This window comes from Chiloscyllium plagiosum, unplaced genomic scaffold (assembly GCF_037043375.1).
Source record: "Chiloscyllium plagiosum isolate Xiang-an unplaced genomic scaffold, Cpla_swu_hap1 HiC_scaffold_15, whole genome shotgun sequence".
Taxonomy (NCBI): domain Eukaryota; kingdom Metazoa; phylum Chordata; class Chondrichthyes; order Orectolobiformes; family Hemiscylliidae; genus Chiloscyllium; species Chiloscyllium plagiosum.
Window position 1 is genome coordinate 69369617 of NW_028270153.1, and position 14102 is coordinate 69383718.

Sequence of the window (14102 nt, forward strand, 5' to 3'; positions counted from 1 at the left end):
ACACTGTCTCCCCTACACTGTCAAATACACTCTACACTGTCTCCCCTACACTGTCAAATACACTCTCACACTGTCTCCCCTACACTGTCAAATACACTCTCACACTGTCTCCCCTACACTGTCAAATACACTCTCACACTGTCTCCCCTACACTGTCAATTAGATCCTCACACTGTCTCCCCTACACTGTCAAATACACCCTCACACTGTCCCCCCAACACTGTCAAATACACCCTCACACTGTCTCCCCTACACTGTCAAATACACCCTAACACTGTCTCCCCTACACTGTCAAATAGATCCTCACACTGTCTCCCCTACACTGTCAAATAGATCCTCACACTGTCTCCCCTACACTGTCAAATACACTCTCACACTGTCTCCCCAACACTGTCAAATACACCCTCACACTGTCTCCCCTACACTGTCAAATAGATCCTCACACTGTCTCCCCTACACTGTCAAATAGATCCTCACACTGTCTCCCCTACACTGTCAAATAGATCCTCACACTGTCTCCCCTAAACTGTCAAATACACCCTGACACTGTCTCCCCTACACTGTCAATTAGATCCTCACACTGTCTCCCCTACACTGTCAAATACACCCTCACACTGTCCCCCCAACACTGTCAAATACACCCTCACACTGTCTCCCCTACACTGTCAAATACACCCTAACACTGTCTCCCCTACACTGTCAAATAGATCCTCACACTGTCTCCCCTACACTGTCAAATAGATCCTCACACTGTCTCCCCTACACTGTCAAATACACCCTGACACTGTCTCCCCTACACTGTCAATTAGATCCTCACACTGTCTCCCCTACACTGTCAAATACACCCTCACACTGTCTCCCCTACACTGTCAAATACACTCTCACACTGTCTCCCCTACACTGTCAAATACACTCTCACACTGTCTCCCCTACACTGTCAAATACACTCTCACACTGTCTCCCCTACACTGTCAAATACACTCTCACACTGTCTCCCCTACACTGTCAAATACACCCTCACACTGTCTCCCCTACACTGTCAAATAGATCCTCACACTGTCTCCCCTACACTGTCAAATATACCCTCACACTGTCTCCCCTACACTGTCAAATATACCCTCACACTGTCTCCCCTACACTGTCAAATAGATCCTCACACTGTCTCCCCTACACTGTCAAATACACCCTGACACTGTCTCCCCTACACTGTCAATTAGATCCTCACACTGTCTCCCCTACACTGTCAAATACACCCTCACACTGTCTCCCCTACACTGTCAAATACACTCTCACACTGTCTCCCCTACACTGTCAAATACACTCTCACACTGTCTCCCCTACACTGTCAAATACACTCTCACACTGTCTCCCCTACACTGTCAAATACACCCTCACACTGTCTCCCCTACACTGTCAAATAGATCCTCACACTGTCTCCCCTACACTGTCAAATATACCCTCACACTGTCTCCCCTACACTGTCAAATATACTCTCACACTGTCTCCCCTACACTGTCAAATACACCCTCACACTGTCTCCCCTACACTGTCAAATACACCCTCACACTGTCTCCCCTACACTGTCAAATAGATCCTCACACTGTCTCCCCTACACTGTCAAATACACTCTCACACTGTCTCCCCTACACTGTCAAATACACTCTCACACTGTCTCCCCTACACTGTCAAATACACCCTCACACTGTCTCCCCTACACTGTCAAATACATCCTCACACTGTCTCCCCTACACTGTCAAATACACCCTCACACTGTCTCCCCTACACTGTCAAATAGATCCTGACACTGTCTCCCCTATACTGTCAAATAGATCCTCACACTGTCTCCCCTACACTGTCAAATACACTCTCACACTGTCTCCCCTACAATGTCAAATACACCCTCACACTGTCTCCCCTACACTGTCAAATACACCCTCACACTGTCTCCCCTACACTGTCAAATACACTCTCACACTGTCTCCCCTACACTGTCAAATACACCCTCACACTGTCTCCCCTACACTGTCAAATACACCCTCACACTGTCTCCTCTACACTGTCAAATAGATCCTGACACTGTCTCCCCTACACTGTCAAATAGATCCTGACACTGTCTCCCCTACACTGTCAAATAGATCCTCACACTGTCTCCCCTACACTGTCAAATACACCCTCACACTGTCTCCCCTACACTGTCAAATACACCCTCACACTGTCTCCCCTACACTGTCAAATACATCCTCACACTGTCTCCCCTACACTGTCAAATACACCCTCACACTGTCTCCTCTACACTGTCAAATAGGCCCTCACACTGTCTCCCCTACACTGTCAAATAGATCCTCACACTGTCTCCCCTACACTGTCAAATACACCCTCACACTGTCTCCCCTACACTGTCAAATACACCCTCACACTGTCTCCCCTACACTGTCAAATACATCCTCACACTGTCTCCCCTACACTGTCAAATACACTCTCACACTGTCTCCCCTACACTGTCAAATACACCCTCACACTGTCTCCCCTACACTGTCAAATACACTCTCACACTGTCTCCCCTACACTGTCAAATAGATCCTCACACTGTCTCCCCTACACTGTCAAACATATCCTCACACTGTCTCCCCTACACTGTCAAATACACTCTCACACTGTCTCCCCTACACTGTCAAATACACTCTCACACTGTCTCCCCTACACTGTCAAATAGATCCTCACACTGTCTCCCCTACACTGTCAAATACACCCTCACAGGCTCCCCTACACTGTCAAATACACTCTCACACTGTCTCCCCTACACTGTCAAATACACCCTCACACTGTCTCCCCTACACTGTCAAATACACTCTCACACTGTCTCCCCTACACTGTCAAATACACTCTCACACTGTCTCCCCTACACTGTCAAATAGATCCTCACACTGTCTCTCCTACACTGTCAAATAGATCCTCACACTGTCTTCCCTACACTGTCAAATACACCCTCACACTGTCTCCCATACACTGTCAAATACACCCTCACACTGTCTCCCCTACACTGTCAAATACACTCTCACACTGTCTCCCCTACACTGTCAAATACACCCTCACACTGTCTCCCCTACACTGTCAAATACACTCTCACACTGTCTCCCCTACACTGTCAAATACACCCTCACACTGTCTCCCCTACACTGTCAAATAGATCCTCACACTGTCTTCCCTACACTGTCAAATACACCCTCACACTGTCTCCCCTACACTGTCAAATACACCCTCACAGTCTCCCCTACACTGTCAAATACACTGTCACACTGTCTCCCCTACACTGTCAAATACACCCTCACACTGTCTCCCCTACACTGTCAAATACACTCTCACACTGTCTCCCCTACACTGTCAAATAGATCCTCACACTGTCTCCCCTACACTGTCAAATACACCCTCACACTGTCTCCCCTACACTGTCAAATAGATCCTCACACTGTCTCCCCTACACTGTCAAATACACCCTCACACTGTCTCCCCTACACTGTCAAATACACCCTCACACTGTCTCCCCTACACTGTCAAATACATCCTCACACTGTCTCCCCTACACTGTCAAATACACTCTCACACTGTCTCCCCTACACTGTCAAATACACCCTCACACTGTCTCCCCTACACTGTCAAATACACTCTCACACTGTCTCCCCTACACTGTCAAATAGATCCTCACACTGTCTCCCCTACACTGTCAAACATATCCTCACACTGTCTCCCCTACACTGTCAAATACACTCTCACACTGTCTCCCCTACACTGTCAAATACACTCTCACACTGTCTCCCCTACACTGTCAAATAGATCCTCACACTGTCTCCCCTACACTGTCAAATACACCCTCACAGTCTCCCCTACACTGTCAAATACACTCTCACACTGTCTCCCCTACACTGTCAAATACACCCTCACACTGTCTCCCCTACACTGTCAAATACACTCTCACACTGTCTGCCCTACACTGTCAAATACACTCTCACACTGTCTGCCCTACACTGTCAAATACACTCTCACACTGTCTCCCCTACACTGTCAAATACACTCTCACACTGTCTCCCCTACACTGTCAAATACACCCTCACACTGTCTCCCCTACACTGTCAAATAGATCCTCACACTGTCTCCCCTACACTGTCAAATACATCCTCACACTGTCTCCCCTACACTGTCAAATAGATCCTCACACTGTCTCCCCTACACTGTCAAATGCACCCTCACACTGTCTCCCCTGCACTGTCAAATACACTCTCACACTGTCTCCCCTACACTGTCAAATACACTCTCACACTGTCTCCCCTACACTGTCAAATACACCCTCACACTGTCTCCCCTACACTTTCAAATAGATCCTCACACTGTCTCCCCTACACTGTCAAACATATCCTCACACTGTCTCCTCTACACTGTCAAATACAACCTCACAATGTTGCCCCTACACTGTCAAATACACCATCACACTGTCTCCCCTACACTGTCAAATATATCCTCACACTGTCTCCCCTACACTGTCAAATACATCCTCACACTGTCTCCCCTACACTGTCAAATACATCCTCACACTGTCTCCCCTACACTGTCAAAGATATCCTCACACTGTCTCCCCTACACTGTCAAATACATCCTCACACTGTCTCCCCTACACTGTCAAATACACTCTCACACTGTCTCCCCTACACTGTCAAATACACCCTTACACTGTCTCCCCTACACTGTCAAATACACCCTCACAATGTTTCCCCTACACTGTCAAATACACCCTCACACTGTCTCCCCTACACTGTCAAATACACCCTCACACTGTCTCCCCTACACTGTCAAATATATCCTCACACTGTCTCCCCTAAACTGTCAAATACACCCTCACACTGTCTCCCCTACACTGTCAAATACACCCTCACACTGTCTCCCCTACACTGTCAAATACATCCTCACACTGTCTCACCTACACTGTCAAACATATCCTCACACTGTCTCCTCTACACTGTCAAATACACCCTCACAATGTTTCCCCTACACTGTCAAATACACCCTCACACTGTCTCCCCTACACTGTCAAATACACCCTCACACTGTCTCCCCTACACTGTCAAATATATCCTCACACTGTCTCCCCTAAACTGTCAAATACACCCTCACACTGTCTCCCCTACACTGTCAAATACACCCTCACACTGTCTCCCCTACACTGTCAAATACATCCTCACACTGTCTAACCTACACTGTCAAACATATCCTCACACTGTCTCCTCTACACTGTCAAATACACCCTCACAATGTTTCCCCTACACTGTCAAATACACCCTCACACTGTCTCCCCTACACTGTCAAATACACCCTCACACTGTCTCCCCTACCATGTCAAATACACTCTCACACTGTCTCCCCTACACTGTCAAATACACCCTCACACTGTCTCCCCTACACTGTCAAATACACTCTCACACTGTCTCCCCTACACTGTCAAATACACTCTCACACTGTCTCCCCTACACTGTCAAATACACTCTCACACTGTCTCCCCTACACTGTCAAATACACCCTCACACTGTCTCCCCTACACTGTCAAATACATCCTCACACTGTCTCCCCTACACTGTCAAATACACTCTCACACTGTCTCCCCTACACTGTCAAATACACTCTCACACTGTCTCCCCTACACTGTCAAATAGATCCTCACACTGTCTCCCCTACACTGTCAAATACACCCTCACAGTCTCCCCTACACTGTCAAATACACTCTCACACTGTCTCCCCTACACTGTCAAATACACCCTCACACTGTCTCCCCTACACTGTCAAATACACTCTCACACTGTCTCCCCTACACTGTCAAATAGATCCTCACACTGTCTCCCCTACACTGTCAAATACACCCTCACACTGTCTCCCCTACACTGTCAAACATATCCTCACACTGTCTCCCCTACACTGTCAAATACACTCTCACACTGTCTCCCCTACACTGTCAAATACACTCTCACACTGTCTCCCCTACACTGTCAAATACACCCTCACACTGTCTCCCCTACACTGTCAAATACACCCTCACAGTCTCCCCTACACTGTCAAATACACTCTCACACTGTCTCCCCTACACTGTCAAATACACCCTCACACTGTCTCCCCTACACTGTCAAATACACTCTCACACTGTCTCCCCTACACTGTCAAATACACTCTCACACTGTCTCCCCTACACTGTCAAATAGATCCTCACACTGTCTCCCCTACACTGTCAAATACACCCTCACACTGTCTCCCCTACACTGTCAAATACACTCTCACACTGTCTGCCCTACACTGTCAAATACACTCTCACACTGTCTCCCCTACACTGTCAAATACACTCTCACACTGTCTCCCCTACACTGTCAAATACACTCTCACACTGTCTCCCCTGCACTGTCAAATAGATCCTCACACTGTCTCCCCTACACTGTCAAATAGATCCTCACACTGTCTTCCCTACACTGTCAAATACACCCTCACACTGTCTCCCATACACTGTTAAAAACACCCTCACACTGTCTCCCCTACACTGTCAAATACACCCTCACACTGTCTCCCCTACACTGTCAAATACACTCTCACACTGTCTCCCCTACACTGTCAAATACACCCTCACACTGTCTCCCCTACACTGTCAAATACACTCTCACACTGTCTCCCCTACACTGTCAAATAGATCCTCACACTGTCTCCCCTACACTGTCAAATAGATCCTCACACTGTCTCCCCTACACTGTCAAATACACCCTCACACTGTCTCCCCTACACTGTCAAATACACTCTCACACTGTCTGCCCTACACTGTCAAATACACTCTCACACTGTCTCCCCTACACTGTCAAATACACTCTCACACTGTCTCCCCTACACTGTCAAATACACCCTCACACTGTCTCCCCTACACTGTCAAATAGATCCTCACACTGTCTCCCCTACACTGTCAAATACATCCTCACACTGTCTCCCCTACACTGTCAAATAGATCCTCACACTGTCTCCCCTACACTGTCAAATGCACCCTCACACTGTCTCCCCTACACTGTCAAATACACTCTCACACTGTCTCCCCTACACTGTCAAATACACTCTCACACTGTCTCCCCTACACTGTCAAATACACCCTCACACTGTCTCCCCTACACTTTCAAATAGATCCTCACACTGTCTCCCCTACACTGTCAAACATATCCTCACACTGTCTCCTCTACACTGTCAAATACACCCTCACAATGTTGCCCCTACACTGTCAAATACACCATCACACTGTCTCCCCTACACTGTCAAATCTATCCTCACACTGTCTCCCCTACACTGTCAAATACATCCTCACACTGTCTCCCCTACACTGTCAAATATATCCTCACACTGTCTCCCCTACACTGTCAAATACATCCTCACACTGTCTCCCCTACACTGTCAAATACACCCTCACACTGTCTCCCCTACACTGTCAAATACACCCTCACACTGTCTCCCCTACACTGTCAAATACACCCTCACACTGCCTCCCCTACACTGTCAAGTACACCCTCACACTGTCTCCCCTACACTGTCAAATAGATCCTCACACTGTCTCCCCTACACTGTCAAATACATCCTCACACTGTCTCCCCTACACTGTCAAATACACCCTCACACTGTCTCCCCTACACTGTCAAATACACCCTCACACTGTCTCCCCTACACTGTCAAATACACCCTCACACTGTCTCCCCTACACTGTCAAATACACCCTCACACTGTCTCCCCTACACTGTCAAATACACCCTCACACTGTCTCCCCTACACTGTCAAATACACCCTCACACTGTCTCCCCTACACTGTCAAATACATCCTCACACTGTCTCCTCTACACTGTCAAATACACCCTCACAATGTTTCCCCTACACTGTCAAATACACCCTCACACTGTCTCCCCTACACTGTCAAATACACCCTCACAATGTTTCCCCTACACTGTCAAATACACCCTCACACTGTCTCCCCTACACTGTCAAATACACCCTCACACTGTCTCCCCTACACTGTCAAATACACTCTCACACTGTCTCCCCTACACTGTCAAATACACTCTCACACTGTCTCCCCTACACTGTCAAATACACCCTCACACTGTCTCCCCTACACTGTCAAATAGATCCTCACACTGTCTCCCCTACACTGTCAAATACATCCTCACACTGTCTCCCCTACACTGTCAAATACACTCTCACACTGTCTCCCCTACACTGTCAAATACACTCTCACACTGTCTCCCCTACACTGTCAAATAGATCCTCACACTGTCTCCCCTACACTGTCAAATACACCCTCACAGTCTCCCCTACACTGTCAAATACACTCTCACACTGTCTCCCCTACACTGTCAAATACACCCTCACACTGTCTCCCCTACACTGTCAAATACACTCTCACACTGTCTCCCCTACACTGTCAAATAGATCCTCACACTGTCTCCCCTACACTGTCAAATACACCCTCACACTGTCTCCCCTACACTGTCAAACATATCCTCACACTGTCTCCCCTACACTGTCAAATACACTCTCACACTGTCTCCCCTACACTGTCAAATACACTCTCACACTGTCTCCCCTACACTGTCAAATACACCCTCACACTGTCTCCCCTACACTGTCAAATACACCCTCACAGTCTCCCCTACACTGTCAAATACACCCTCACACTGTCTCCCCTACACTGTCAAATACACTCTCACACTGTCTCCCCTACACTGTCAAATACACTCTCACACTGTCTCCCCTACACTGTCAAATACACTCTCACACTGTCTCCCCTACACTGTCAAATAGATCCTCACACTGTCTCCCCTACACTGTCAAATACACCCTCACACTGTCTCCCCTACACTGTCAAATACACTCTCACACTGTCTGCCCTACACTGTCAAATACACTCTCACACTGTCTCCCCTACACTGTCAAATACACTCTCACACTGTCTCCCCTACACTGTCAAATACACTCTCACACTGTCTCCCCTACACTGTCAAATAGATCCTCACACTGTCTCCCCTACACTGTCAAATAGATCCTCACACTGTCTTCCCTACACTGTCAAATACACCCTCACACTGTCTCCCATACACTGTTAAAAACACCCTCACACTGTCTCCCCTACACTGTCAAATACACCCTCACACTGTCTCCCCTACACTGTCAAATACACTCTCACACTGTCTCCCCTACACTGTCAAATACACCCTCACACTGTCTCCCCTACACTGTCAAATACACTCTCACACTGTCTCCCCTACACTGTCAAATAGATCCTCACACTGTCTCCCCTACACTGTCAAATACACCCTCACACTGTCTCCCCTACACTGTCAAATACACTCTCACACTGTCTGCCCTACACTGTCAAATACACTCTCACACTGTCTCCCCTACACTGTCAAATACACTCTCACACTGTCTCCCCTACACTGTCAAATACACCCTCACACTGTCTCCCCTACACTGTCAAATAGATCCTCACACTGTCTCCCCTACACTGTCAAATACATCCTCACACTGTCTCCCCTACACTGTCAAATAGATCCTCACACTGTCTCCCCTACACTGTCAAATGCACCCTCACACTGTCTCCCCTACACTGTCAAATACACTCTCACACTGTCTCCCCTACACTGTCAAATACACTCTCACACTGTCTCCCCTACACTGTCAAATACACCCTCACACTGTCTCCCCTACACTTTCAAATAGATCCTCACACTGTCTCCCCTACACTGTCAAACATATCCTCACACTGTCTCCTCTACACTGTCAAATACACCCTCACAATGTTGCCCCTACACTGTCAAATACACCATCACACTGTCTCCCCTACACTGTCAAATATATCCTCACACTGTCTCCCCTACACTGTCAAATACATCCTCACACTGTCTCCCCTACACTGTCAAATATATCCTCACACTGTCTCCCCTACACTGTCAAATACATCCTCACACTGTCTCCCCTACCATGTCAAATACACCCTCACACTGTCTCCCCTACACTGTCAAATACACTCTCACACTGTCTCCCCTACACGGTCAAATACACTCTCACACTGTGTCCCCTACACTGTCAAATAGATCCTCACACTGTCTCCCCTACACTGTCAAATACACCCTCACACTGTCTCCCCTACACTGTCAAATAGATCGTCACACTGTCTCCCCTACACTGTCAAATACACCCTCACACTGTCTCCCCTACACTGTCAAATACACCCTCACACTGTCTCCCCTACACTGTCAAATAGCTCCTCACACTGTCTCCCCTACACTGTCAAATACACCCTCACACTGTCTCCCCTACACTGTCAAATACATCCTCTCACTGTCTCCCCTACACTGTCAAATACACCCTCACACTGTCTCCCCTACACTGTCAAATACACCCTCAAACTGTCTCCCCTACACTGTCAAATACACTGTCTCCCCTACACTGTCAAATACACCCTCACACGGTCTCCCCTACACTGTCAAATACACTCTCACACTGTCTCCCCTACACTGTCAAATACACCCTCACACTGTCTCCCCTACACTGTCAAATACACCCTCACACTGTCTCCCCTACACTGTCAAATAAATCCGCACACTGTCTCCCCTACACTGTCAAATACACTCTCACACTGTCTCCCCTACACTGTCAAATACACCCTCACACTGTCTCCCCTACACTGTCAAATACACCCTCTCACTGTCTCCCCTACACTGTCAAATAGATCCTCACACTGTCTCCCCTACACTGTCAAATATATCCTCTACACTGTCAAATAAATCCTCACACTGTCTCCCCCTACACTGTCAAATACACCCTCACACTATCTCCCCTACACTGTCAAATAAATCCTCACACTGTCTCCCCTACACTGTCAAATACACTCTCACACTGTCTCCCCTACACTGTCAAATACACTCTCACACTGTCTCCCCTACACTGTCAAATATGTCCTCTACACTGTCAAATACACCCTCACACTGTCTCCCCTACACTGTCAAATACATCCTCTCACTGTCTCCCCTACATTGTCAAATACACCCTCACACTGTCTCCCCTACACTGTCAAATACACTCTCACACTGTCTCCCCTACACTGTCAAATACACTGTCACACTGTCTCCCCTACACTGTCAAATACACTCTCACACTGTCTCCCCCTACACTGTCAAATATATCCTCACACTGTCTCCCCTACACTGTCAAATAGATCCTCACACTGTCTCCCCTACACTGTCAAATAGATCCTCACACTGTCAAATAAATCCTCACACTGTCTCCCCCTACACTGTCAAATACACCCTCACACTATCTCCCCTACACTGTCAAATAAATCCTTACACTGTCTTCCCCTACAATGTCAAATAGATCCTCACACTGTCTCCCCTACACTGTCAAATATATCCTCACACTGTCTCCCCTACACTGTCAAATACACCCTCACACTGTCTCCCCTACACTGCCAAATACACTCTCACACTGTCTCCCTACACTGTCAAATACATCCTCACACTGTCTCCCCCTACACTGTCAAATACACCCTCACACTGTCTCCCCCTACACTGTCAAATAAGTCCTCACACTGTCTCCCCCTACACTGTCAAATAGATCCTCACACTGTTTCCCCTACACTGTCAAATACACTCTCACACTGTCTCCCCTACACTGTCAAATACACTCTCACACTGTCTCCCCTACAGTGTCAAATACACCCTCACACTGTCAAATAAATCCTCACACTGTCTCCCCTACACTGTCAAATACACTCTCACACTGTCTCCCCTACACTGTCAAATATATCCTCACACTGTCTCCCCTACACTGTCAAATACATCCTCACACTGTCTCCCCGACACTGTCAAATACATCCTCTCACTGTCTCCCCGACACTGTCAAATACACCCTCACAGTCTCCCCTACACTGTCAAATACACCCTCACACTGTCTCCCCTACACTGTAAAATACATCCTCACACTGTCTCTACACTGTCAAATATATCCTCACACTGTCTCCCCTACACTGTCAAATGAATCCTCACACTGTCTCCCCTACACTGTCAAACACACCCTCACACTGTCTCCCCTACACTGTCAAGTACACCCTCACACTGTCTCCCCTACACTGTCAAATACACCCTCACACTGTCTCCCCTACACTGTCAAATACATCCTCTCACTGTCTCCCCTACATTGTCAAATACACCCTCACACTGTCTCCCCTACACTGTCAAATACACTCTCACACTGTCTCCCCTACACTGTCAAATACACTGTCACACTGTCTCCCCTACACTGTCAAATACACTCTCACACTGTCTCCCCCTACACTGTCAAATATATCCTCTACACTGTCAAATAGATCCTCACACTGTCTCCCCTACACTGTCAAATAGATCCTCACACTGTCAAATAAATCCTCACACTGTCTCCCCCTACACTGTCAAATACACCCTCACACTATCTCCCCTACACTGTCAAATAAATCCTTACACTGTCTTCCCCTACAATGTCAAATAGATCCTCACACTGTCTCCCCTACACTGTCAAATATATCCTCACACTGTCTCCCCTACACTGTCAAATACACCCTCACACTGTCTCCCCTACACTGCCAAATACACTCTCACACTGTCTCCCTACACTGTCAAATCCACCCTCACACTGTCTCCCCTACACTGTCAAATACATCCTCACACTGTCTCCCCCTACACTGTCAAATACACTCTCACACTGTCTCCCCTACACTGTCAAATACACCCTCACACTGTCTCCCCTACACTGTCAAATAGATCCTTTCACTGATCACCCTCCTGATGACTGCCCCCACCCTAACTGCACCTGCACTGATCCTACCCCTACACTGGCCCCAATCCCCTGCCACCAACCAGCCCTATGCAGTCACTCAGATCCTTACGCTGACCACTTCTCTGTTATCACTTAGTCAGCTACGGCCGAAGAGTCATCCAGCACAGAATCAGACCCTTCGGCCCAACCCGTCCATGTAAACCAGGTTTCGTAAACTGAACTCGTCCCATTTTTCTGCCTTTGGCCCATATCCCTCTAAATCTTTCCTATCCGTGTAGCTGTCCAAGTGTCGTGTCTCTTAAACGTTGTAACTGTACTGACCTCTACCACTTGCTCTGGTAGCTTGTTCCAGTTACACACTACCTTCTGTGTGAAAGATTGCCCTCTCGTCCGTTTTAAATCTTTCCCCTCTCACCTTAAACCTATCTTCTCCAGTTTGGACTGTTATACCCTGGGGAAAAGACCTTGGCTATTCACCTTATTCCTGCCACTTTATAAAACTCTAAGGTTAACCCTCAGCCTCCTACGCACTAGGAAAAATGTCCCAGCCACTCGTTATAACTCAAACCTCCCAGTCTCGGTTCCTTCCTTGGAAATGTTTTTTGCACTCTTTCCAGTTTAATAACATCCTTCCTATGGTAGGATGACCAGAATTGTATGCAATACTCCAAATGTTCTGGTGCACAGAATTAAAAATTCAGGCAAGTGTCCATAATGAAAGTAAAATAGACCCTATGTATTTTGCACATGTTGCCTTTGAGAATTTATTCCTGTATGCAAAACATTTCAATGTGTTTCATCCTCTACTTTGAATAAATTCACCTTTACTTTCCTGATGCTGTTACTAAGTTTATGTTTTGTGTTCAATTTGTTCATGACTCACAAAGACCACAGATAAATCTTGAAACTTATTACAATCCTGTTGTTCTAATAGAAATTCATGATTGCTAAACCTGTACTTATCTGTAACTACAATGAAGGTGAAAGGTTCAGATATTGCCTCATAGAATATCACAGCGCAGAACAGCCCTCGATGTTGCACTGACCTGTGAACCCAGTCTGAAGCCCACCTAACCTACACTATTCTATTACCATCCATATGTTTATCTAATGATCATTTAAATGCCCTTAAAGTTGGTGAGTCTACTATTGTTGCAGGCTGGGCATCTCATGCCCTTACTACTTTGACTAAAGAACTATCTCTAATGTCTGTCCTATATATATCATCCCTTAATTTA